A 23,184-nucleotide genomic window follows, 5' to 3' on the forward strand; every position below is an offset into this window, starting at 1 on the left:
CACAACAAAGCTGGGTTGTTGTTGTTTACACTCTGCAAGGCCTGTGGAAGTGAGTGACATCATAGCACTGTAGTTCTGAGGGTTCTAGATGGATGCAACAATCTCCTGTTGCTTCTATGAAGGCCATAATAGACGACATCACCAAACAGCTCCATAGTCACATACACAGCAAAGGAGAGATGTTGTTTACACCTAGTGATGTCAGTGGTATTGAGTGACATCACAGCACAGTGCTAAGGCTCCTGGGCCTGGACACAGCAGCGGCTGCAATATCTCAACGGAGAATACGTTTATATATATGTGTGTGTGTGCGCGTATATATATATATATATATATATATATATATATATATATATATTCTCCGCCGAAATCACTTTTAAACCCATTTCCACCTTTTTTTCCCTTCTCTTCCTCTTACTTTTTTTTCACGTTTTTTTACGTTTTTCTCCTTTTCGCCTCTTTTCTGGGCGTATTATTCTTCTTTTTCTTCTTTTTTTTCGTCTAATGCATACCCCATCAGTGCAGCAATGCTTATTCAATACCGCCAGCAGATGGAGACACTGGGGGATAATTTTCTAAGGATTTATACTGATTTTTCCTGTCTGAATTTGTCGCACAGAAAGTTGCAGGCCAAATATGTGTGACATTTCTGCGACTTTAGCTTCTAGAGCATTTTTACAACATTATACATAGGTGCTGAATACATAAAAAGCGACTGTTCAGCGACAGACAAGTCGCATCGGCTGAAAGTAGGCCAGAATGTCAGTCCATGTTGGAGCAGGTTTAGATACAGTCTAAAGTATAGATCTCAAAGTCTGTGCACAGAATTTAGCAAGGGCCTCGCACCTTCTGATGCATCAGGTAGGTGCACAATAGCATAGCCTAACCCTCTGTACTTTGGTCTATATTGATGCGGGACATAGACAGCCAGCTGATGACCAATCCATTAGTGCAATGGATGGCTGGAAGCATTTGTCTTTGCCTTTGCAATACCACAGAAGCAATGCATGGTCAATGTACAGCAATGACACACCTGTGTGAACAGCCAGGAGACCCCCCCCCCCCATGTTATGTTACATAGTTACATAGTTAGTACGGTCGAAAAAAGACATATGTCCATCACGTTCAACCAGGGAATTAAGGGGTAGGGGTGTGGCGCGATATTGGGGAAGGGATGAGATTTTATATTTCTTCATAAGCATTAATCTTATTTTGTCAATTAGGAACATTCAGCACCCACCCGCTATCAAGGCAGCTGCCTATCATGTCATGCCCTACCTGCACAGGTGTGCTGGCTACTCAAATGATCCAATTAAGGAGGCCATTTAGTCAGCAGCAGCAGAAGTCCTGTGCCTGGACGCTCCAACAGGGGCCAGACACAAGCAGAAGCAGAAGCAGCAGAAGCAGCAGCAGCACCACCTTTTGTTTTTTGGCTGCAGCAGCAGCAAGGCCCACAGGGCTGGCTAGCTGGCTAGCCAGCAAGCAGGTAGCAATGAAAGTAGGAATCTTTCTTTTTAACCCTGTAAGGGGGTGGTGCACTGTACCCGAAGATACTGCCATATCGGGTCAATGCATAGGGCGACGGAAGCAAGCTTCGAAATCGGCCCCCGTTCTCAAAAATCCATTTAATATATGGTCCCCAGATAGGGGACGTATCAGATATTAAACTGATAAGAACAGATACTACACTTGATCTTAGCCAAAAGGCCGAGAAGCGATAACCGTGAAAGGGGCGGGCCCAACAAGGTCCCCTTCATGGGCACTATCACTGCTTGCTGTCAGGGAGGCTGCCAGACAATTTTCCATGCACACTCTGGGCTGGGGGGCAGTCAACCACCAGTACACACAGCAGAACCTAAACCCATACCATTATTGCTAAGCAGCAAGACAGGGGCCCATTGCACTCCCACGGGGCCTTTTTAAATGCAATCCATAACCCGGATTTGCCAGGAACCCTTCTTACTCCTCCTACTTGCATGTGACACTGGGCTTAGGATCTGCATAGGAAACACACACACAAGCACACACCTACCTTTGTTGCCTGCAGATGCCTCCTTGGCTGTCCCCAAACGGTATCAAACCAACACCCACGGGAAGCTGTAAGCATAGAGGACATGCCTGCACCCCATTGGACTTACCTGTGTGGGTTAAATCCGGGTTATTTGACAACCTATGGCGGTGATGGTTCTGCTCAGGCAGAGCAGTGCTGATGCTCCTCATAAAGCTGTCGCTGCTGTGAAGGTTCTAGGTGACATCACAAATCCCTATGGTTACATACACAACAAAGCTGGGTTGTTGTTGTTTACACTCTGCAAGGCCTGTGGAAGTGAGTGACATCATAGCACTGTAGTTCTGAGGGTTCTAGATGGATGCAACAATCTCCTGTTGCTTCTATGAAGGCCATAATAGACGACATCACCAAACAGCTCCATAGTCACATACACAGCAAAGGAGAGATGTTGTTTACACCTAGTGATGTCAGTGGTATTGAGTGACATCACAGCACAGTGCTAAGGCTCCTGGGCCTGGACACAGCAGCGGCTGCAATATCTCAACGGAGAATACGTTTATATATATGTGTGTGTGTGCGCGTATATATATATATATATATATATATATATATATATATATATATATTTCTCCGCCGAAATCACTTTTAAACCCATTTCCACCTTTTTTTCCCTTCTCTTCCTCTTACTTTTTTTTCACGTTTTTTTACGTTTTTCTCCTTTTCGCCTCTTTTCTGGGCGTATTATTCTTCTTTTTCTTCTTTTTTTTCGTCTAATGCATACCCCATCAGTGCAGCAATGCTTATTCAATACCGCCAGCAGATGGAGACACTGGGGGATAATTTTCTAAGGATTTATACTGATTTTTCCTGTCTGAATTTGTCGCACAGAAAGTTGCAGGCCAAATATGTGTGACATTTCTGCGACTTTAGCTTCTAGAGCATTTTTACAACATTATACATAGGTGCTGAATACATAAAAAGCGACTGTTCAGCGACAGACAAGTCGCATCGGCTGAAAGTAGGCCAGAATGTCAGTCCATGTTGGAGCAGGTTTAGATACAGTCTAAAGTATAGATCTCAAAGTCTGTGCACAGAATTTAGCAAGGGCCTCGCACCTTCTGATGCATCAGGTAGGTGCACAATAGCATAGCCTAACCCTCTGTACTTTGGTCTATATTGATGCGGGACATAGACAGCCAGCTGATGACCAATCCATTAGTGCAATGGATGGCTGGAAGCATTTGTCTTTGCCTTTGCAATACCACAGAAGCAATGCATGGTCAATGTACAGCAATGACACACCTGTGTGAACAGCCAGGAGACCCCCCCCCCCCATGTTATGTTACATAGTTACATAGTTAGTACGGTCGAAAAAAGACATATGTCCATCACGTTCAACCAGGGAATTAAGGGGTAGGGGTGTGGCGCGATATTGGGGAAGGGATGAGATTTTATATTTCTTCATAAGCATTAATCTTATTTTGTCAATTAGGAACATTCAGCACCCACCCGCTATCAAGGCAGCTGCCTATCATGTCATGCCCTACCTGCACAGGTGTGCTGGCTACTCAAATGATCCAATTAAGGAGGCCATTTAGTCAGCAGCAGCAGAAGTCCTGTGCCTGGACGCTCCAACAGGGGCCAGACACAAGCAGAAGCAGAAGCAGCAGAAGCAGCAGCAGCACCACCTTTTGTTTTTTGGCTGCAGCAGCAGCAAGGCCCACAGGGCTGGCTAGCTGGCTAGCCAGCAAGCAGGTAGCAATGAAAGTAGGAATCTTTCTTTTTAACCCTGTAAGGGGGTGGTGCACTGTACCCGAAGATACTGCCATATCGGGTCAATGCATAGGGCGACGGAAGCAAGCTTCGAAATCGGCCCCCGTTCTCAAAAATCCATTTAATATATGGTCCCCAGATAGGGGACGTATCAGATATTAAACTGATAAGAACAGATACTACACTTGATCTTAGCCAAAAGGCCGAGAAGCGATAACCGTGAAAGGGGCGGGCCCAACAAGGTCCCCTTCATGGGCACTATCACTGCTTGCTGTCAGGGAGGCTGCCAGACAATTTTCCATGCACACTCTGGGCTGGGGGGCAGTCAACCACCAGTACACACAGCAGAACCTAAACCCATACCATTATTGCTAAGCAGCAAGACAGGGGCCCATTGCACTCCCACGGGGCCTTTTTAAATGCAATCCATAACCCGGATTTGCCAGGAACCCTTCTTACTCCTCCTACTTGCATGTGACACTGGGCTTAGGATCTGCATAGGAAACACACACACAAGCACACACCTACCTTTGTTGCCTGCAGATGCCTCCTTGGCTGTCCCCAAACGGTATCAAACCAACACCCACGGGAAGCTGTAAGCATAGAGGACATGCCTGCACCCCATTGGACTTACCTGTGTGGGTTAAATCCGGGTTATTTGACAACCTATGGCGGTGATGGTTCTGCTCAGGCAGAGCAGTGCTGATGCTCCTCATAAAGCTGTCGCTGCTGTGAAGGTTCTAGGTGACATCACAAATCCCTATGGTTACATACACAACAAAGCTGGGTTGTTGTTGTTTACACTCTGCAAGGCCTGTGGAAGTGAGTGACATCATAGCACTGTAGTTCTGAGGGTTCTAGATGGATGCAACAATCTCCTGTTGCTTCTATGAAGGCCATAATAGACGACATCACCAAACAGCTCCATAGTCACATACACAGCAAAGGAGAGATGTTGTTTACACCTAGTGATGTCAGTGGTATTGAGTGACATCACAGCACAGTGCTAAGGCTCCTGGGCCTGGACACAGCAGCGGCTGCAATATCTCAACGGAGAATACGTTTATATATATGTGTGTGTGTGCGCGTATATATATATATATATATATATATATATATATATATATATATATATATTCTCCGCCGAAATCACTTTTAAACCCATTTCCACCTTTTTTTCCCTTCTCTTCCTCTTACTTTTTTTTCACGTTTTTTTACGTTTTTCTCCTTTTCGCCTCTTTTCTGGGCGTATTATTCTTCTTTTTCTTCTTTTTTTTCGTCTAATGCATACCCCATCAGTGCAGCAATGCTTATTCAATACCGCCAGCAGATGGAGACACTGGGGGATAATTTTCTAAGGATTTATACTGATTTTTCCTGTCTGAATTTGTCGCACAGAAAGTTGCAGGCCAAATATGTGTGACATTTCTGCGACTTTAGCTTCTAGAGCATTTTTACAACATTATACATAGGTGCTGAATACATAAAAAGCGACTGTTCAGCGACAGACAAGTCGCATCGGCTGAAAGTAGGCCAGAATGTCAGTCCATGTTGGAGCAGGTTTAGATACAGTCTAAAGTATAGATCTCAAAGTCTGTGCACAGAATTTAGCAAGGGCCTCGCACCTTCTGATGCATCAGGTAGGTGCACAATAGCATAGCCTAACCCTCTGTACTTTGGTCTATATTGATGCGGGACATAGACAGCCAGCTGATGACCAATCCATTAGTGCAATGGATGGCTGGAAGCATTTGTCTTTGCCTTTGCAATACCACAGAAGCAATGCATGGTCAATGTACAGCAATGACACACCTGTGTGAACAGCCAGGAGACCCCCCCCCCCCATGTTATGTTACATAGTTACATAGTTAGTACGGTCGAAAAAAGACATATGTCCATCACGTTCAACCAGGGAATTAAGGGGTAGGGGTGTGGCGCGATATTGGGGAAGGGATGAGATTTTATATTTCTTCATAAGCATTAATCTTATTTTGTCAATTAGGAACATTCAGCACCCACCCGCTATCAAGGCAGCTGCCTATCATGTCATGCCCTACCTGCACAGGTGTGCTGGCTACTCAAATGATCCAATTAAGGAGGCCATTTAGTCAGCAGCAGCAGAAGTCCTGTGCCTGGACGCTCCAACAGGGGCCAGACACAAGCAGAAGCAGAAGCAGCAGAAGCAGCAGCAGCACCACCTTTTGTTTTTTGGCTGCAGCAGCAGCAAGGCCCACAGGGCTGGCTAGCTGGCTAGCCAGCAAGCAGGTAGCAATGAAAGTAGGAATCTTTCTTTTTAACCCTGTAAGGGGGTGGTGCACTGTACCCGAAGATACTGCCATATCGGGTCAATGCATAGGGCGACGGAAGCAAGCTTCGAAATCGGCCCCCGTTCTCAAAAATCCATTTAATATATGGTCCCCAGATAGGGGACGTATCAGATATTAAACTGATAAGAACAGATACTACACTTGATCTTAGCCAAAAGGCCGAGAAGCGATAACCGTGAAAGGGGCGGGCCCAACAAGGTCCCCTTCATGGGCACTATCACTGCTTGCTGTCAGGGAGGCTGCCAGACAATTTTCCATGCACACTCTGGGCTGGGGGGCAGTCAACCACCAGTACACACAGCAGAACCTAAACCCATACCATTATTGCTAAGCAGCAAGACAGGGGCCCATTGCACTCCCACGGGGCCTTTTTAAATGCAATCCATAACCCGGATTTGCCAGGAACCCTTCTTACTCCTCCTACTTGCATGTGACACTGGGCTTAGGATCTGCATAGGAAACACACACACAAGCACACACCTACCTTTGTTGCCTGCAGATGCCTCCTTGGCTGTCCCCAAACGGTATCAAACCAACACCCACGGGAAGCTGTAAGCATAGAGGACATGCCTGCACCCCATTGGACTTACCTGTGTGGGTTAAATCCGGGTTATTTGACAACCTATGGCGGTGATGGTTCTGCTCAGGCAGAGCAGTGCTGATGCTCCTCATAAAGCTGTCGCTGCTGTGAAGGTTCTAGGTGACATCACAAATCCCTATGGTTACATACACAACAAAGCTGGGTTGTTGTTGTTTACACTCTGCAAGGCCTGTGGAAGTGAGTGACATCATAGCACTGTAGTTCTGAGGGTTCTAGATGGATGCAACAATCTCCTGTTGCTTCTATGAAGGCCATAATAGACGACATCACCAAACAGCTCCATAGTCACATACACAGCAAAGGAGAGATGTTGTTTACACCTAGTGATGTCAGTGGTATTGAGTGACATCACAGCACAGTGCTAAGGCTCCTGGGCCTGGACACAGCAGCGGCTGCAATATCTCAACGGAGAATACGTTTATATATATGTGTGTGTGTGCGCGTATATATATATATATATATATATATATATATATATATATATATATTTCTCCGCCGAAATCACTTTTAAACCCATTTCCACCTTTTTTTCCCTTCTCTTCCTCTTACTTTTTTTTCACGTTTTTTTACGTTTTTCTCCTTTTCGCCTCTTTTCTGGGCGTATTATTCTTCTTTTTCTTCTTTTTTTTCGTCTAATGCATACCCCATCAGTGCAGCAATGCTTATTCAATACCGCCAGCAGATGGAGACACTGGGGGATAATTTTCTAAGGATTTATACTGATTTTTCCTGTCTGAATTTGTCGCACAGAAAGTTGCAGGCCAAATATGTGTGACATTTCTGCGACTTTAGCTTCTAGAGCATTTTTACAACATTATACATAGGTGCTGAATACATAAAAAGCGACTGTTCAGCGACAGACAAGTCGCATCGGCTGAAAGTAGGCCAGAATGTCAGTCCATGTTGGAGCAGGTTTAGATACAGTCTAAAGTATAGATCTCAAAGTCTGTGCACAGAATTTAGCAAGGGCCTCGCACCTTCTGATGCATCAGGTAGGTGCACAATAGCATAGCCTAACCCTCTGTACTTTGGTCTATATTGATGCGGGACATAGACAGCCAGCTGATGACCAATCCATTAGTGCAATGGATGGCTGGAAGCATTTGTCTTTGCCTTTGCAATACCACAGAAGCAATGCATGGTCAATGTACAGCAATGACACACCTGTGTGAACAGCCAGGAGACCCCCCCCCCCCATGTTATGTTACATAGTTACATAGTTAGTACGGTCGAAAAAAGACATATGTCCATCACGTTCAACCAGGGAATTAAGGGGTAGGGGTGTGGCGCGATATTGGGGAAGGGATGAGATTTTATATTTCTTCATAAGCATTAATCTTATTTTGTCAATTAGGAACATTCAGCACCCACCCGCTATCAAGGCAGCTGCCTATCATGTCATGCCCTACCTGCACAGGTGTGCTGGCTACTCAAATGATCCAATTAAGGAGGCCATTTAGTCAGCAGCAGCAGAAGTCCTGTGCCTGGACGCTCCAACAGGGGCCAGACACAAGCAGAAGCAGAAGCAGCAGAAGCAGCAGCAGCACCACCTTTTGTTTTTTGGCTGCAGCAGCAGCAAGGCCCACAGGGCTGGCTAGCTGGCTAGCCAGCAAGCAGGTAGCAATGAAAGTAGGAATCTTTCTTTTTAACCCTGTAAGGGGGTGGTGCACTGTACCCGAAGATACTGCCATATCGGGTCAATGCATAGGGCGACGGAAGCAAGCTTCGAAATCGGCCCCCGTTCTCAAAAATCCATTTAATATATGGTCCCCAGATAGGGGACGTATCAGATATTAAACTGATAAGAACAGATACTACACTTGATCTTAGCCAAAAGGCCGAGAAGCGATAACCGTGAAAGGGGCGGGCCCAACAAGGTCCCCTTCATGGGCACTATCACTGCTTGCTGTCAGGGAGGCTGCCAGACAATTTTCCATGCACACTCTGGGCTGGGGGGCAGTCAACCACCAGTACACACAGCAGAACCTAAACCCATACCATTATTGCTAAGCAGCAAGACAGGGGCCCATTGCACTCCCACGGGGCCTTTTTAAATGCAATCCATAACCCGGATTTGCCAGGAACCCTTCTTACTCCTCCTACTTGCATGTGACACTGGGCTTAGGATCTGCATAGGAAACACACACACAAGCACACACCTACCTTTGTTGCCTGCAGATGCCTCCTTGGCTGTCCCCAAACGGTATCAAACCAACACCCACGGGAAGCTGTAAGCATAGAGGACATGCCTGCACCCCATTGGACTTACCTGTGTGGGTTAAATCCGGGTTATTTGACAACCTATGGCGGTGATGGTTCTGCTCAGGCAGAGCAGTGCTGATGCTCCTCATAAAGCTGTCGCTGCTGTGAAGGTTCTAGGTGACATCACAAATCCCTATGGTTACATACACAACAAAGCTGGGTTGTTGTTGTTTACACTCTGCAAGGCCTGTGGAAGTGAGTGACATCATAGCACTGTAGTTCTGAGGGTTCTAGATGGATGCAACAATCTCCTGTTGCTTCTATGAAGGCCATAATAGACGACATCACCAAACAGCTCCATAGTCACATACACAGCAAAGGAGAGATGTTGTTTACACCTAGTGATGTCAGTGGTATTGAGTGACATCACAGCACAGTGCTAAGGCTCCTGGGCCTGGACACAGCAGCGGCTGCAATATCTCAACGGAGAATACGTTTATATATATGTGTGTGTGTGCGCGTATATATATATATATATATATATATATATATATATATATATATATTTCTCCGCCGAAATCACTTTTAAACCCATTTCCACCTTTTTTTCCCTTCTCTTCCTCTTACTTTTTTTTCACGTTTTTTTACGTTTTTCTCCTTTTCGCCTCTTTTCTGGGCGTATTATTCTTCTTTTTCTTCTTTTTTTTCGTCTAATGCATACCCCATCAGTGCAGCAATGCTTATTCAATACCGCCAGCAGATGGAGACACTGGGGGATAATTTTCTAAGGATTTATACTGATTTTTCCTGTCTGAATTTGTCGCACAGAAAGTTGCAGGCCAAATATGTGTGACATTTCTGCGACTTTAGCTTCTAGAGCATTTTTACAACATTATACATAGGTGCTGAATACATAAAAAGCGACTGTTCAGCGACAGACAAGTCGCATCGGCTGAAAGTAGGCCAGAATGTCAGTCCATGTTGGAGCAGGTTTAGATACAGTCTAAAGTATAGATCTCAAAGTCTGTGCACAGAATTTAGCAAGGGCCTCGCACCTTCTGATGCATCAGGTAGGTGCACAATAGCATAGCCTAACCCTCTGTACTTTGGTCTATATTGATGCGGGACATAGACAGCCAGCTGATGACCAATCCATTAGTGCAATGGATGGCTGGAAGCATTTGTCTTTGCCTTTGCAATACCACAGAAGCAATGCATGGTCAATGTACAGCAATGACACACCTGTGTGAACAGCCAGGAGACCCCCCCCCCCCATGTTATGTTACATAGTTACATAGTTAGTACGGTCGAAAAAAGACATATGTCCATCACGTTCAACCAGGGAATTAAGGGGTAGGGGTGTGGCGCGATATTGGGGAAGGGATGAGATTTTATATTTCTTCATAAGCATTAATCTTATTTTGTCAATTAGGAACATTCAGCACCCACCCGCTATCAAGGCAGCTGCCTATCATGTCATGCCCTACCTGCACAGGTGTGCTGGCTACTCAAATGATCCAATTAAGGAGGCCATTTAGTCAGCAGCAGCAGAAGTCCTGTGCCTGGACGCTCCAACAGGGGCCAGACACAAGCAGAAGCAGAAGCAGCAGAAGCAGCAGCAGCACCACCTTTTGTTTTTTGGCTGCAGCAGCAGCAAGGCCCACAGGGCTGGCTAGCTGGCTAGCCAGCAAGCAGGTAGCAATGAAAGTAGGAATCTTTCTTTTTAACCCTGTAAGGGGGTGGTGCACTGTACCCGAAGATACTGCCATATCGGGTCAATGCATAGGGCGACGGAAGCAAGCTTCGAAATCGGCCCCCGTTCTCAAAAATCCATTTAATATATGGTCCCCAGATAGGGGACGTATCAGATATTAAACTGATAAGAACAGATTTTCTTTTTTAAGCCGAGGAACGTGCTTTCGATTCACCCAAAGTGCAAGAAAAAGTGCAAACGTGTTACACTAAAAAAAACGTGCACAAAGGATGCGGTCTATCGCAAGCCCTTCTCCGATAGGAGAGAGGCCCCCCAACAAACCTTACCCTTCACCTCCGGACCAAAAGGTACCTGCGAGGTTCCAGGTTCGATGTCCCTTTTCGCCGAAGCTACTAGGGGACCACAAATGCTCCCGGCATCCCCCTTGGCGTTGGCCAAGGTATCTGCCCGCAGAGCCGATTACGGTAGGTACCCTGCCAAAGCAGGAGTACCCGGGGTGTTTGCAGGGAGGTGCGGAACCTAATGGCCACACACACCTCCCCTAGACCGCCAGGAGGGACACCCAGAAGGGCTACCGCATCCTGACAAATCCTGTGAACACACAACACGCAAAAAGTGACACAGTGAGACAAAAAAGAAATAAATAAGTGAATGTGTGCAGATATACTGCCCGGACATCCGGCCGGATCTATAAAAATTTCTCTGATCCTAGCCAGAAGGCCGGGAATCAAGAGGTGAGTGCCACAAGGTGAAGAGATTATGGTGCCCGTGCTTCAACTCAGTGAGCCTATTCTCCCAGTGAGTTTCGGCACCTCGGGGTCACCACTCCCCGAGGCACAAAAGTACCTCGGCTCTAGACCCTCTCAGCCTCATGGCGAGACCCGGAGGGAACAGGTCACATCGGGGCAGCCGTCGAGCTGATTCCTCAGAACCAGCCCCGGAAAGCCCTGGTACACCTGCATCCTCCATGCAGCACCCATCCCCACCAGCATGAAAACTGATAAGAACAGATACTACACTTGATCTTAGCCAAAAGGCCGAGAAGCGATAACCGTGAAAGGGGCGGGCCCAACAAGGTCCCCTTCATGGGCACTATCACTGCTTGCTGTCAGGGAGGCTGCCAGACAATTTTCCATGCACACTCTGGGCTGGGGGGCAGTCAACCACCAGTACACACAGCAGAACCTAAACCCATACCATTATTGCTAAGCAGCAAGACAGGGGCCCATTGCACTCCCACGGGGCCTTTTTAAATGCAATCCATAACCCGGATTTGCCAGGAACCCTTCTTACTCCTCCTACTTGCATGTGACACTGGGCTTAGGATCTGCATAGGAAACACACACACAAGCACACACCTACCTTTGTTGCCTGCAGATGCCTCCTTGGCTGTCCCCAAACGGTATCAAACCAACACCCACGGGAAGCTGTAAGCATAGAGGACATGCCTGCACCCCATTGGACTTACCTGTGTGGGTTAAATCCGGGTTATTTGACAACCTATGGCGGTGATGGTTCTGCTCAGGCAGAGCAGTGCTGATGCTCCTCATAAAGCTGTCGCTGCTGTGAAGGTTCTAGGTGACATCACAAATCCCTATGGTTACATACACAACAAAGCTGGGTTGTTGTTGTTTACACTCTGCAAGGCCTGTGGAAGTGAGTGACATCATAGCACTGTAGTTCTGAGGGTTCTAGATGGATGCAACAATCTCCTGTTGCTTCTATGAAGGCCATAATAGACGACATCACCAAACAGCTCCATAGTCACATACACAGCAAAGGAGAGATGTTGTTTACACCTAGTGATGTCAGTGGTATTGAGTGACATCACAGCACAGTGCTAAGGCTCCTGGGCCTGGACACAGCAGCGGCTGCAATATCTCAACGGAGAATACGTTTATATATATGTGTGTGTGTGCGCGTATATATATATATATATATATATATATATATATATATATATATATTCTCCGCCGAAATCACTTTTAAACCCATTTCCACCTTTTTTTCCCTTCTCTTCCTCTTACTTTTTTTTCACGTTTTTTTACGTTTTTCTCCTTTTCGCCTCTTTTCTGGGCGTATTATTCTTCTTTTTCTTCTTTTTTTTCGTCTAATGCATACCCCATCAGTGCAGCAATGCTTATTCAATACCGCCAGCAGATGGAGACACTGGGGGATAATTTTCTAAGGATTTATACTGATTTTTCCTGTCTGAATTTGTCGCACAGAAAGTTGCAGGCCAAATATGTGTGACATTTCTGCGACTTTAGCTTCTAGAGCATTTTTACAACATTATACATAGGTGCTGAATACATAAAAAGCGACTGTTCAGCGACAGACAAGTCGCATCGGCTGAAAGTAGGCCAGAATGTCAGTCCATGTTGGAGCAGGTTTAGATACAGTCTAAAGTATAGATCTCAAAGTCTGTGCACAGAATTTAGCAAGGGCCTCGCACCTTCTGATGCATCAGGTAGGTGCACAATAGCATAGCCTAACCCTCTGTACTTTGGTCTATATTGATGCGGGACATAGACAGCCAGCTGATGACCAATCCATTAGTGCAATGGATGGCTGGAAGCATTTGTCTTTGCCTTTGCAATACCACAGAAGCAATGCATGGTCAATGTACAGCAATGACACACCTGTGTGAACAGCCAGGAGACCCCCCCCCCCCATGTTATGTTACATAGTTACATAGTTAGTACGGTCGAAAAAAGACATATGTCCATCACGTTCAACCAGGGAATTAAGGGGTAGGGGTGTGGCGCGATATTGGGGAAGGGATGAGATTTTATATTTCTTCATAAGCATTAATCTTATTTTGTCAATTAGGAACATTCAGCACCCACCCGCTATCAAGGCAGCTGCCTATCATGTCATGCCCTACCTGCACAGGTGTGCTGGCTACTCAAATGATCCAATTAAGGAGGCCATTTAGTCAGCAGCAGCAGAAGTCCTGTGCCTGGACGCTCCAACAGGGGCCAGACACAAGCAGAAGCAGAAGCAGCAGAAGCAGCAGCAGCACCACCTTTTGTTTTTTGGCTGCAGCAGCAGCAAGGCCCACAGGGCTGGCTAGCTGGCTAGCCAGCAAGCAGGTAGCAATGAAAGTAGGAATCTTTCTTTTTAACCCTGTAAGGGGGTGGTGCACTGTACCCGAAGATACTGCCATATCGGGTCAATGCATAGGGCGACGGAAGCAAGCTTCGAAATCGGCCCCCGTTCTCAAAAATCCATTTAATATATGGTCCCCAGATAGGGGACGTATCAGATATTAAACTGATAAGAACAGATACTACACTTGATCTTAGCCAAAAGGCCGAGAAGCGATAACCGTGAAAGGGGCGGGCCCAACAAGGTCCCCTTCATGGGCACTATCACTGCTTGCTGTCAGGGAGGCTGCCAGACAATTTTCCATGCACACTCTGGGCTGGGGGGCAGTCAACCACCAGTACACACAGCAGAACCTAAACCCATACCATTATTGCTAAGCAGCAAGACAGGGGCCCATTGCACTCCCACGGGGCCTTTTTAAATGCAATCCATAACCCGGATTTGCCAGGAACCCTTCTTACTCCTCCTACTTGCATGTGACACTGGGCTTAGGATCTGCATAGGAAACACACACACAAGCACACACCTACCTTTGTTGCCTGCAGATGCCTCCTTGGCTGTCCCCAAACGGTATCAAACCAACACCCACGGGAAGCTGTAAGCATAGAGGACATGCCTGCACCCCATTGGACTTACCTGTGTGGGTTAAATCCGGGTTATTTGACAACCTATGGCGGTGATGGTTCTGCTCAGGCAGAGCAGTGCTGATGCTCCTCATAAAGCTGTCGCTGCTGTGAAGGTTCTAGGTGACATCACAAATCCCTATGGTTACATACACAACAAAGCTGGGTTGTTGTTGTTTACACTCTGCAAGGCCTGTGGAAGTGAGTGACATCATAGCACTGTAGTTCTGAGGGTTCTAGATGGATGCAACAATCTCCTGTTGCTTCTATGAAGGCCATAATAGACGACATCACCAAACAGCTCCATAGTCACATACACAGCAAAGGAGAGATGTTGTTTACACCTAGTGATGTCAGTGGTATTGAGTGACATCACAGCACAGTGCTAAGGCTCCTGGGCCTGGACACAGCAGCGGCTGCAATATCTCAACGGAGAATACGTTTATATATATGTGTGTGTGTGCGCGTATATATATATATATATATATATATATATATATATATATATATATTTCTCCGCCGAAATCACTTTTAAACCCATTTCCACCTTTTTTTCCCTTCTCTTCCTCTTACTTTTTTTTCACGTTTTTTTACGTTTTTCTCCTTTTCGCCTCTTTTCTGGGCGTATTATTCTTCTTTTTCTTCTTTTTTTTCGTCTAATGCATACCCCATCAGTGCAGCAATGCTTATTCAATACCGCCAGCAGATGGAGACACTGGGGGATAATTTTCTAAGGATTTATACTGATTTTTCCTGTCTGAATTTGTCGCACAGAAAGTTGCAGGCCAAATATGTGTGACATTTCTGCGACTTTAGCTTCTAGAGCATTTTTACAACATTATACATAGGTGCTGAATACATAAAAAGCGACTGTTCAGCGACAGACAAGTCGCATCGGCTGAAAGTAGGCCAGAATGTCAGTCCATGTTGGAGCAGGTTTAGATACAGTCTAAAGTATAGATCTCAAAGTCTGTGCACAGAATTTAGCAAGGGCCTCGCACCTTCTGATGCATCAGGTAGGTGCACAATAGCATAGCCTAACCCTCTGTACTTTGGTCTATATTGATGCGGGACATAGACAGCCAGCTGATGACCAATCCATTAGTGCAATGGATGGCTGGAAGCATTTGTCTTTGCCTTTGCAATACCACAGAAGCAATGCATGGTCAATGTACAGCAATGACACACCTGTGTGAACAGCCAGGAGACCCCCCCCCCCCATGTTATGTTACATAGTTACATAGTTAGTACGGTCGAAAAAAGACATATGTCCATCACGTTCAACCAGGGAATTAAGGGGTAGGGGTGTGGCGCGATATTGGGGAAGGGATGAGATTTTATATTTCTTCATAAGCATTAATCTTATTTTGTCAATTAGGAACATTCAGCACCCACCCGCTATCAAGGCAGCTGCCTATCATGTCATGCCCTACCTGCACAGGTGTGCTGGCTACTCAAATGATCCAATTAAGGAGGCCATTTAGTCAGCAGCAGCAGAAGTCCTGTGCCTGGACGCTCCAACAGGGGCCAGACACAAGCAGAAGCAGAAGCAGCAGAAGCAGCAGCAGCACCACCTTTTGTTTTTTGGCTGCAGCAGCAGCAAGGCCCACAGGGCTGGCTAGCTGGCTAGCCAGCAAGCAGGTAGCAATGAAAGTAGGAATCTTTCTTTTTAACCCTGTAAGGGGGTGGTGCACTGTACCCGAAGATACTGCCATATCGGGTCAATGCATAGGGCGACGGAAGCAAGCTTCGAAATCGGCCCCCGTTCTCAAAAATCCATTTAATATATGGTCCCCAGATAGGGGACGTATCAGATATTAAACTGATAAGAACAGATACTACACTTGATCTTAGCCAAAAGGCCGAGAAGCGATAACCGTGAAAGGGGCGGGCCCAACAAGGTCCCCTTCATGGGCACTATCACTGCTTGCTGTCAGGGAGGCTGCCAGACAATTTTCCATGCACACTCTGGGCTGGGGGGCAGTCAACCACCAGTACACACAGCAGAACCTAAACCCATACCATTATTGCTAAGCAGCAAGACAGGGGCCCATTGCACTCCCACGGGGCCTTTTTAAATGCAATCCATAACCCGGATTTGCCAGGAACCCTTCTTACTCCTCCTACTTGCATGTGACACTGGGCTTAGGATCTGCATAGGAAACACACACACAAGCACACACCTACCTTTGTTGCCTGCAGATGCCTCCTTGGCTGTCCCCAAACGGTATCAAACCAACACCCACGGGAAGCTGTAAGCATAGAGGACATGCCTGCACCCCATTGGACTTACCTGTGTGGGTTAAATCCGGGTTATTTGACAACCTATGGCGGTGATGGTTCTGCTCAGGCAGAGCAGTGCTGATGCTCCTCATAAAGCTGTCGCTGCTGTGAAGGTTCTAGGTGACATCACAAATCCCTATGGTTACATACACAACAAAGCTGGGTTGTTGTTGTTTACACTCTGCAAGGCCTGTGGAAGTGAGTGACATCATAGCACTGTAGTTCTGAGGGTTCTAGATGGATGCAACAATCTCCTGTTGCTTCTATGAAGGCCATAATAGACGACATCACCAAACAGCTCCATAGTCACATACACAGCAAAGGAGAGATGTTGTTTACACCTAGTGATGTCAGTGGTATTGAGTGACATCACAGCACAGTGCTAAGGCTCCTGGGCCTGGACACAGCAGCGGCTGCAATATCTCAACGGAGAATACGTTTATATATATGTGTGTGTGTGCGCGTATATATATATATATATATATATATATATATATATATATATATATATATTTCTCCGCCGAAATCACTTTTAAACCCATTTCCACCTTTTTTTCCCTTCTCTTCCTCTTACTTTTTTTTCACGTTTTTTTACGTTTTTCTCCTTTTCGCCTCTTTTCTGGGCGTATTATTCTTCTTTTTCTTCTTTTTTTTCGTCTAATGCATACCCCATCAGTGCAGCAATGCTTATTCAATACCGCCAGCAGATGGAGACACTGGGGGATAATTTTCTAAGGATTTATACTGATTTTTCCTGTCTGAATTTGTCGCACAGAAAGTTGCAGGCCAAATATGTGTGACATTTCTGCGACTTTAGCTTCTAGAGCATTTTTACAACATTATACATAGGTGCTGAATACATAAAAAGCGACTGTTCAGCGACAGACAAGTCGCATCGGCTGAAAGTAGGCCAGAATGTCAGTCCATGTTGGAGCAGGTTTAGATACAGTCTAAAGTATAGATCTCAAAGTCTGTGCACAGAATTTAGCAAGGGCCTCGCACCTTCTGATGCATCAGGTAGGTGCACAATAGCATAGCCTAACCCTCTGTACTTTGGTCTATATTGATGCGGGACATAGACAGCCAGCTGATGACCAATCCATTAGTGCAATGGATGGCTGGAAGCATTTGTCTTTGCCTTTGCAATACCACAGAAGCAATGCATGGTCAATGTACAGCAATGACACACCTGTGTGAACAGCCAGGAGACCCCCCCCCCCCCATGTTATGTTACATAGTTACATAGTTAGTACGGTCGAAAAAAGACATATGTCCATCACGTTCAACCAGGGAATTAAGGGGTAGGGGTGTGGCGCGATATTGGGGAAGGGATGAGATTTTATATTTCTTCATAAGCATTAATCTTATTTTGTCAATTAGGAACATTCAGCACCCACCCGCTATCAAGGCAGCTGCCTATCATGTCATGCCCTACCTGCACAGGTGTGCTGGCTACTCAAATGATCCAATTAAGGAGGCCATTTAGTCAGCAGCAGCAGAAGTCCTGTGCCTGGACGCTCCAACAGGGGCCAGACACAAGCAGAAGCAGAAGCAGCAGAAGCAGCAGCAGCACCACCTTTTGTTTTTTGGCTGCAGCAGCAGCAAGGCCCACAGGGCTGGCTAGCTGGCTAGCCAGCAAGCAGGTAGCAATGAAAGTAGGAATCTTTCTTTTTAACCCTGTAAGGGGGTGGTGCACTGTACCCGAAGATACTGCCATATCGGGTCAATGCATAGGGCGACGGAAGCAAGCTTCGAAATCGGCCCCCGTTCTCAAAAATCCATTTAATATATGGTCCCCAGATAGGGGACGTATCAGATATTAAACTGATAAGAACAGATACTACACTTGATCTTAGCCAAAAGGCCGAGAAGCGATAACCGTGAAAGGGGCGGGCCCAACAAGGTCCCCTTCATGGGCACTATCACTGCTTGCTGTCAGGGAGGCTGCCAGACAATTTTCCATGCACACTCTGGGCTGGGGGGCAGTCAACCACCAGTACACACAGCAGAACCTAAACCCATACCATTATTGCTAAGCAGCAAGACAGGGGCCCATTGCACTCCCACGGGGCCTTTTTAAATGCAATCCATAACCCGGATTTGCCAGGAACCCTTCTTACTCCTCCTACTTGCATGTGACACTGGGCTTAGGATCTGCATAGGAAACACACACACAAGCACACACCTACCTTTGTTGCCTGCAGATGCCTCCTTGGCTGTCCCCAAACGGTATCAAACCAACACCCACGGGAAGCTGTAAGCATAGAGGACATGCCTGCACCCCATTGGACTTACCTGTGTGGGTTAAATCCGGGTTATTTGACAACCTATGGCGGTGATGGTTCTGCTCAGGCAGAGCAGTGCTGATGCTCCTCATAAAGCTGTCGCTGCTGTGAAGGTTCTAGGTGACATCACAAATCCCTATGGTTACATACACAACAAAGCTGGGTTGTTGTTGTTTACACTCTGCAAGGCCTGTGGAAGTGAGTGACATCATAGCACTGTAGTTCTGAGGGTTCTAGATGGATGCAACAATCTCCTGTTGCTTCTATGAAGGCCATAATAGACGACATCACCAAACAGCTCCATAGTCACATACACAGCAAAGGAGAGATGTTGTTTACACCTAGTGATGTCAGTGGTATTGAGTGACATCACAGCACAGTGCTAAGGCTCCTGGGCCTGGACACAGCAGCGGCTGCAATATCTCAACGGAGAATACGTTTATATATATGTGTGTGTGTGCGCGTATATATATATATATATATATATATATATATATATATATATATATTTCTCCGCCGAAATCACTTTTAAACCCATTTCCACCTTTTTTTCCCTTCTCTTCCTCTTACTTTTTTTTCACGTTTTTTTACGTTTTTCTCCTTTTCGCCTCTTTTCTGGGCGTATTATTCTTCTTTTTCTTCTTTTTTTTCGTCTAATGCATACCCCATCAGTGCAGCAATGCTTATTCAATACCGCCAGCAGATGGAGACACTGGGGGATAATTTTCTAAGGATTTATACTGATTTTTCCTGTCTGAATTTGTCGCACAGAAAGTTGCAGGCCAAATATGTGTGACATTTCTGCGACTTTAGCTTCTAGAGCATTTTTACAACATTATACATAGGTGCTGAATACATAAAAAGCGACTGTTCAGCGACAGACAAGTCGCATCGGCTGAAAGTAGGCCAGAATGTCAGTCCATGTTGGAGCAGGTTTAGATACAGTCTAAAGTATAGATCTCAAAGTCTGTGCACAGAATTTAGCAAGGGCCTCGCACCTTCTGATGCATCAGGTAGGTGCACAATAGCATAGCCTAACCCTCTGTACTTTGGTCTATATTGATGCGGGACATAGACAGCCAGCTGATGACCAATCCATTAGTGCAATGGATGGCTGGAAGCATTTGTCTTTGCCTTTGCAATACCACAGAAGCAATGCATGGTCAATGTACAGCAATGACACACCTGTGTGAACAGCCAGGAGACCCCCCCCCCCCCATGTTATGTTACATAGTTACATAGTTAGTACGGTCGAAAAAAGACATATGTCCATCACGTTCAACCAGGGAATTAAGGGGTAGGGGTGTGGCGCGAAATTGGGGAAGGGATGAGATTTTATATTTCTTCATAAGCATTAATCTTATTTTGTCAATTAGGAACATTCAGCACCCACCCGCTATCAAGGCAGCTGCCTATCATGTCATGCCCTACCTGCACAGGTGTGCTGGCTACTCAAATGATCCAATTAAGGAGGCCATTTAGTCAGCAGCAGCAGAAGTCCTGTGCCTGGACGCTCCAACAGGGGCCAGACACAAGCAGAAGCAGAAGCAGCAGAAGCAGCAGCAGCACCACCTTTTGTTTTTTGGCTGCAGCAGCAGCAAGGCCCACAGGGCTGGCTAGCTGGCTAGCCAGCAAGCAGGTAGCAATGAAAGTAGGAATCTTTCTTTTTAACCCTGTAAGGGGGTGGTGCACTGTACCCGAAGATACTGCCATATCGGGTCAATGCATAGGGCGACGGAAGCAAGCTTCGAAATCGGCCCCCGTTCTCAAAAATCCATTTAATATATGGTCCCCAGATAGGGGACGTATCAGATATTAAACTGATAAGAACAGATACTACACTTGATCTTAGCCAAAAGGCCGAGAAGCGATAACCGTGAAAGGGGCGGGCCCAACAAGGTCCCCTTCATGGGCACTATCACTGCTTGCTGTCAGGGAGGCTGCCAGACAATTTTCCATGCACACTCTGGGCTGGGGGGCAGTCAACCACCAGTACACACAGCAGAACCTAAACCCATACCATTATTGCTAAGCAGCAAGACAGGGGCCCATTGCACTCCCACGGGGCCTTTTTAAATGCAATCCATAACCCGGATTTGCCAGGAACCCTTCTTACTCCTCCTACTTGCATGTGACACTGGGCTTAGGATCTGCATAGGAAACACACACACAAGCACACACCTACCTTTGTTGCCTGCAGATGCCTCCTTGGCTGTCCCCAAACGGTATCAAACCAACACCCACGGGAAGCTGTAAGCATAGAGGACATGCCTGCACCCCATTGGACTTACCTGTGTGGGTTAAATCCGGGTTATTTGACAACCTATGGCGGTGATGGTTCTGCTCAGGCAGAGCAGTGCTGATGCTCCTCATAAAGCTGTCGCTGCTGTGAAGGTTCTAGGTGACATCACAAATCCCTATGGTTACATACACAACAAAGCTGGGTTGTTGTTGTTTACACTCTGCAAGGCCTGTGGAAGTGAGTGACATCATAGCACTGTAGTTCTGAGGGTTCTAGATGGATGCAACAATCTCCTGTTGCTTCTATGAAGGCCATAATAGACGACATCACCAAACAGCTCCATAGTCACATACACAGCAAAGGAGAGATGTTGTTTACACCTAGTGATGTCAGTGGTATTGAGTGACATCACAGCACAGTGCTAAGGCTCCTGGGCCTGGACACAGCAGCGGCTGCAATATCTCAACGGAGAATACGTTTATATATATGTGTGTGTGTGCGCGTATATATATATATATATATATATATATATATATATATATATATATATATATATTTCTCCGCCGAAATCACTTTTAAACCCATTTCCACCTTTTTTTCCCTTCTCTTCCTCTTACTTTTTTTTCACGTTTTTTTACGTTTTTCTCCTTTTCGCCTCTTTTCTGGGCGTATTATTCTTCTTTTTCTTCTTTTTTTTCGTCTAATGCATACCCCATCAGTGCAGCAATGCTTATTCAATACCGCCAGCAGATGGAGACACTGGGGGATAATTTTCTAAGGATTTATACTGATTTTTCCTGTCTGAATTTGTCGCACAGAAAGTTGCAGGCCAAATATGTGTGACATTTCTGCGACTTTAGCTTCTAGAGCATTTTTACAACATTATACATAGGTGCTGAATACATAAAAAGCGACTGTTCAGCGACAGACAAGTCGCATCGGCTGAAAGTAGGCCAGAATGTCAGTCCATGTTGGAGCAGGTTTAGATACAGTCTAAAGTATAGATCTCAAAGTCTGTGCACAGAATTTAGCAAGGGCCTCGCACCTTCTGATGCATCAGGTAGGTGCACAATAGCATAGCCTAACCCTCTGTACTTTGGTCTATATTGATGCGGGACATAGACAGCCAGCTGATGACCAATCCATTAGTGCAATGGATGGCTGGAAGCATTTGTCTTTGCCTTTGCAATACCACAGAAGCAATGCATGGTCAATGTACAGCAATGACACACCTGTGTGAACAGCCAGGAGACCCCCCCCCCCCCATGTTATGTTACATAGTTACATAGTTAGTACGGTCGAAAAAAGACATATGTCCATCACGTTCAACCAGGGAATTAAGGGGTAGGGGTGTGGCGCGATATTGGGGAAGGGATGAGATTTTATATTTCTTCATAAGCATTAATCTTATTTTGTCAATTAGGAACATTCAGCACCCACCCGCTATCAAGGCAGCTGCCTATCATGTCATGCCCTACCTGCACAGGTGTGCTGGCTACTCAAATGATCCAATTAAGGAGGCCATTTAGTCAGCAGCAGCAGAAGTCCTGTGCCTGGACGCTCCAACAGGGGCCAGACACAAGCAGAAGCAGAAGCAGCAGAAGCAGCAGCAGCACCACCTTTTGTTTTTTGGCTGCAGCAGCAGCAAGGCCCACAGGGCTGGCTAGCTGGCTAGCCAGCAAGCAGGTAGCAATGAAAGTAGGAATCTTTCTTTTTAACCCTGTAAGGGGGTGGTGCACTGTACCCGAAGATACTGCCATATCGGGTCAATGCATAGGGCGACGGAAGCAAGCTTCGAAATCGGCCCCCGTTCTCAAAAATCCATTTAATATATGGTCCCCAGATAGGGGACGTATCAGATATTAAACTGATAAGAACAGATACTACACTTGATCTTAGCCAAAAGGCCGAGAAGCGATAACCGTGAAAGGGGCGGGCCCAACAAGGTCCCCTTCATGGGCACTATCACTGCTTGCTGTCAGGGAGGCTGCCAGACAATTTTCCATGCACAC

The 23,184-nt window shown here is 46.2% G+C and overlaps 9 non-coding genes and 2 pseudogenes across 9 annotated transcripts; all 11 read right to left on the reverse strand.

Annotated features, from left to right (window-relative positions):
• Positions 1-1,528: 1,528 nt before the first annotated feature.
• On the reverse strand, positions 1,529-1,719 carry LOC130303023 (U2 spliceosomal RNA). Its single transcript, XR_008853151.1, has one exon. It is a non-coding gene; the product is annotated as a U2 spliceosomal RNA (small nuclear RNA).
• A 2,089-nt stretch (positions 1,720-3,808) lies between these two features.
• LOC130303024 (U2 spliceosomal RNA) lies at positions 3,809-3,999 on the reverse strand. Its single transcript, XR_008853152.1, has one exon. It is a non-coding gene; the product is annotated as a U2 spliceosomal RNA (small nuclear RNA).
• Positions 4,000-6,091: 2,092 nt separating this feature from the next.
• Positions 6,092-6,282, reverse strand: LOC130303027 (U2 spliceosomal RNA). Its single transcript, XR_008853154.1, has one exon. It is a non-coding gene; the product is annotated as a U2 spliceosomal RNA (small nuclear RNA).
• Positions 6,283-8,371: 2,089 nt separating this feature from the next.
• LOC130303028 (U2 spliceosomal RNA) lies at positions 8,372-8,562 on the reverse strand. Its single transcript, XR_008853155.1, has one exon. It is a non-coding gene; the product is annotated as a U2 spliceosomal RNA (small nuclear RNA).
• A 2,089-nt stretch (positions 8,563-10,651) lies between these two features.
• LOC130303045 (U2 spliceosomal RNA) lies at positions 10,652-10,861 on the reverse strand (annotated as a pseudogene).
• A 656-nt stretch (positions 10,862-11,517) lies between these two features.
• LOC130303049 (U2 spliceosomal RNA) lies at positions 11,518-11,677 on the reverse strand (annotated as a pseudogene).
• A 2,088-nt stretch (positions 11,678-13,765) lies between these two features.
• On the reverse strand, positions 13,766-13,956 carry LOC130303029 (U2 spliceosomal RNA). Its single transcript, XR_008853156.1, has one exon. It is a non-coding gene; the product is annotated as a U2 spliceosomal RNA (small nuclear RNA).
• A 2,089-nt stretch (positions 13,957-16,045) lies between these two features.
• LOC130303030 (U2 spliceosomal RNA) lies at positions 16,046-16,236 on the reverse strand. The gene has a single exon (XR_008853157.1). It is a non-coding gene; the product is annotated as a U2 spliceosomal RNA (small nuclear RNA).
• Positions 16,237-18,330: 2,094 nt separating this feature from the next.
• On the reverse strand, positions 18,331-18,521 carry LOC130303031 (U2 spliceosomal RNA). Its single transcript, XR_008853159.1, has one exon. It is a non-coding gene; the product is annotated as a U2 spliceosomal RNA (small nuclear RNA).
• A 2,090-nt stretch (positions 18,522-20,611) lies between these two features.
• Positions 20,612-20,802, reverse strand: LOC130303032 (U2 spliceosomal RNA). The gene has a single exon (XR_008853160.1). It is a non-coding gene; the product is annotated as a U2 spliceosomal RNA (small nuclear RNA).
• A 2,098-nt stretch (positions 20,803-22,900) lies between these two features.
• On the reverse strand, positions 22,901-23,091 carry LOC130303033 (U2 spliceosomal RNA). The gene has a single exon (XR_008853161.1). It is a non-coding gene; the product is annotated as a U2 spliceosomal RNA (small nuclear RNA).
• Positions 23,092-23,184: the final 93 nt, after the last annotated feature.

The sequence above is a fragment of the Hyla sarda genome, unplaced genomic scaffold, assembly GCF_029499605.1.
Source record: "Hyla sarda isolate aHylSar1 unplaced genomic scaffold, aHylSar1.hap1 scaffold_1188, whole genome shotgun sequence".
NCBI lineage: Eukaryota > Metazoa > Chordata > Amphibia > Anura > Hylidae > Hyla > Hyla sarda.